The sequence below is a fragment of the Bubalus kerabau genome, chromosome 14, assembly GCF_029407905.1.
Source record: "Bubalus kerabau isolate K-KA32 ecotype Philippines breed swamp buffalo chromosome 14, PCC_UOA_SB_1v2, whole genome shotgun sequence".
NCBI lineage: Eukaryota > Metazoa > Chordata > Mammalia > Artiodactyla > Bovidae > Bubalus > Bubalus kerabau.
Window position 1 is genome coordinate 43,694,866 of NC_073637.1, and position 3,980 is coordinate 43,698,845.

Here is a 3,980-nt window from a genome sequence, read left to right on the forward strand (position 1 = left end):
ACAATTAGGACAAATTAGTTTACTTCTCTATGTCTCAGTTTCCTTATCTGTAAAATGGGGATGATGAAAATAAGATTTTTATAAAAATTTAATGAGTGATGGGAACTTAGTGACCAATTTGGCACAAAGAAAGCATTATAGAAAGTTTAGCTATTATGAGAATTATCAAAAATAGTTTATCTTGGGCTTCCCTGGTGGCTTGGTGGTAAAGAATTCATCTGCCAATGCAGGAGACATGAGTTTGATCCCTGATCCAGGAAGATACCACGTGCCATGAAACAACTAAGCCCACGTGCCACAACTATTGAGCCTGTGCTCTGAAGCCTGAAAGCCACAACTACTGAAGCCTGCGTGTCCTAGAGCCCGGGCTCTGCAACAAGAGAAGCCACTGCAAGGCAAAGCCTGCACACCGCAATGAAGAGTAGTCCCCACTTGCTGCAACTAGAGAAAGCCCACATAGCAAAGGAGACCCAGCGCAACCACAAATAAATTATAAAATACATTCAAAGTCATTCTTTAAAAGAATAGTTTATCATAATCAATTAGTTGAATACAGACACTGACAAAGGTATTTTCTGAGCAATAATTCTCATTATGCTCCCTTTCTTCAGCTTATCAACAATGCAAGAAGAGTCTTATTGACTCTAAAAATGTGACACCTTGAAATATGCCAATTCCTTTAAACTGTATTTTACAAAGTGCTATCTACAGACCACAATTATCTGCATTACCTGGAAACTTCTTAGATATTCACATTATTAAGCCCCAGCTAGATCCTACTGGTTTCCCTTCTGGCTCAGACAGTAAAGAATCTGCCTGCAATGAGAGACCTGGGTTCAATCCCTGGGTTGGGAAGATCCCATGGAGGAGGGCATGCAAGCCACTCCAGTATTCTTGCTTGGAGAATCCCCATGGACAGAGGCGGTTGGTGGGCTACAGTCCATGGGGTCACAAAGAGTCAGACATGACTGATTGACTAAGCACAGCACATATCTTACAGAGTCAGAAACTTTCAGGGTGGAGTCAGCAATCCGTTCTAAAAAGCCTGCCTGATGATTCTGATGTGTACTAACATCTAGAACTGTTGGGCTAATAAATCCCTAAACTTCAGCCATGTCCCTCCTCACCCCAAGATTAATGAGTCTAAACTACTAAAACAACAGGTTCACTATCAGTGGAAAAATACAGGTTAGTTCAAAATAAATAAATCTATCCTTGAATCCGTATTAACATTGTGTTTTTAAAATCCTAAAAAAAAACACTAGTGCTATTACCCAAAATGCATAGTTTTAGTTAGAAAATATCATCATGTAGAACAAAACTTTTACAGAAAAGGGAAGAAACAATTGAGTTATGAAGAAATAAGACATTAAAGTGACTCAAATACTTTCTGTTTGGAGAACTTGCAGGAGAAATGGCATGCTACAAGAATTGGTTAAATAATTCTTATAACCCAGCTTTTTCTTTTGTTAATTTTAGATAAATAACTAATGGATTGCTTATTAAACTCAGAACTTTGGTTTTCTCCATTTTTATAAAACTTTAGTGTCACTCTTAGAATGATATGAAGCATGAAGTGTTAGTCCCTCAGTTGTGTACGACTCTTTGCAACCCCATGGATGGCATCCCACCAGTTTACTCTGTCCATGGAATTCTCCAGGCAAGAGTACTAGAGTAGGTAGCCATTTCCTTCTCCAGGGGATCTTCTTGACCCAGGTATTGAACCTGGGTCTCCTGCATTACAGGCAGATGCTCTACCATCTGAGCCACCAGAGAAGCCCATTAGAATGATATGAAACAAACAAAAAAAAAAAAGAATGATATGAAAAAGTAATTTATATATATATATATATATATATATATATATATATATATATATATATATAAACGCCTATGACAATGTGGCATCCATTGACCATATCTGGCCTGCAGAATAGCTTTATTTAACTGAACAGTGCTTTGAAAATCAGGAAATTTCTCATAAAAATTAGAAATGCCAGCTTCTCTTGAAAAATTGTAAGAACTGCAATGCTTTGTTTGCATTACCACAAGTGTTCTGCTCTCTAGGACTAAGAAGCGATTGCTTTCTTGTATTTGCCTCTAGCTCAGTTGACTTCACTTCTCAAGCTTCTGACCTTGTACTCCATCCTCAGATAAGCTTGGGTCAAAAATCCTCAACAAATGGCAAATCTCTTCTCAGGCCGTCAACCCCTGGTGGCTCAGATAGTAAAGAATCTGCCTGCAACATGGGAGGCCCATGTTCAATCCCTGAGTCAGGAAGATCCCCTGGAAAAGGAAATAGTAACCCATTCCAGTATTCTTGCCTGGGAAATCCCATAGATGAAGGAGCATGGTGGGCTGCAGTCCATGGGGTCGCAAAGAGTGGGACACGACTGAACAACTAATACTTTTCACTTTCACTTCCCAGGCCACCTATCTTTCCCACTTCTCCACTGGTAAAATATTAAAATGCATCACAATAGAGTTATTCTAATGGTTTGGGGGATGAAGAAATAATGTTTAGAGAAATTTTTAAATCTATCACTCTCAGTCCCATTGCATTTATAGTAAACCAATGAAGTTATTATAGCTCTATAGATTTCTTTGAGCCTAACACAGAACAGAGAATTGGTGCACGACTTAAACTCTCTTCTGGAGTCAATATTAACTGTGGGAATTACATTTTGACAGTGAAAACCTAGATTTCCACTTCAAAGTTAGAATTTTAAAAACAAGATCATTGGAAGAAATAAGTTAAATCCACATGTGTTAGGTATAAGGTGGTATAGAATAGATTTTTATCAAGGTTCTTTTTCCTTCCCCCCAAAAGAGAATTATTTGCTAGGAAAAGCAGTTTGGATATCTCTGGAAACTTTGGTTTTAATACTTGTCCAGCTGTGAGTGGCTTTGTGGGTTTGAGCTAGTCATTTAACCTCTCAGGCCCTCAGAGTACTCTTCTATAAAATGAGGAGGCTGGACTGAGGTACCTTCCAGCTCTCAAAGTCTATTCTGTGATTCTAGGATGCTGGGGGCAGACAATTCATTTCAGGTTTTTGTATAAATGACATCCAGTGTCATGAAATAATGTATCAAGAGCAGCAGCAGGGTCTTTCTATCCTGAATTTGGTTTGAAGCCAGCAGATAGGATGGCTTGAATTCATTTTCTTTCTTTGGTGAGGGGATAGGTTTGATGACCTAATGGGCCTTTTCCATCTCTTGTATCTTTGATGAGGCTACCAGGCCTCTATGTTGGGAACTGCAAAGAGTTACCGTGGTGAATTCTCCTTTGTAGTCATTTTCTCTTTTTCATCATGTTTGACATTTTTGCAATTGTGCTTTGATTCAGATTATATCCACTACATAGCTCAGTGTGCTAGAGAGCTGAGACTTTGCTAAGATATAGATGCCCAAGTATAGAAATTAAAAATGACAAGCTCAAGTTCTGCTGCATGCTGCTTGTATATATTATTTGAAGTAGCTGGTTGTAGCTCAGTGAAGTTCTGCAATGATTATATGAGCTTCAACAAAAAATAATTTTTTTTTTTTGTATACTTGTTTACTGGTAAGTTACTTCAATATCACTTTTCTTTTCTCTTTTTTCGTTGGAAAATTTCTAAGATGCATATTCCCTTACAGTCCATTTCAGAAAATAAAAGTGGATATTAAATGAAAATGGAGCTTGGTTACATGAATACTTTTTTACTTTAAGCAAAAGGGAAAAAAGCATTTTAAATTCAGTTCTTCCAGGAAATGAAAGTTTAGAAAAAGCAATCAGATTTGCTTTATACACATCTTCATTTAAAATAATCTTTTACAGCTTTCTAAACAGTGGAGAATATAAAAATACAACAAAGGTGGGGAATTATTCAGAAAGTAAAGACATTAAACAGAATTTTCGTAGACAAAGAAGCCCAGTGTGGGGACTTGCCTGGTGATCCAGTGGCTAAGACTCTACGTTCCCAAACACAGGGAACCAGGGT

At 37.7% G+C, this 3,980-nt stretch overlaps 1 non-coding gene across 1 annotated transcript; it reads right to left on the minus strand.

The window, feature by feature from the left end:
* Positions 1-1,703: 1,703 nt before the first annotated feature.
* On the minus strand, positions 1,704-1,777 carry TRNAY-GUA (transfer RNA tyrosine (anticodon GUA)). The gene has a single exon. It is a non-coding gene; the product is annotated as a tRNA-Tyr (tRNA).
* Between the last annotated feature and the right edge of the window lie 2,203 nt (positions 1,778-3,980).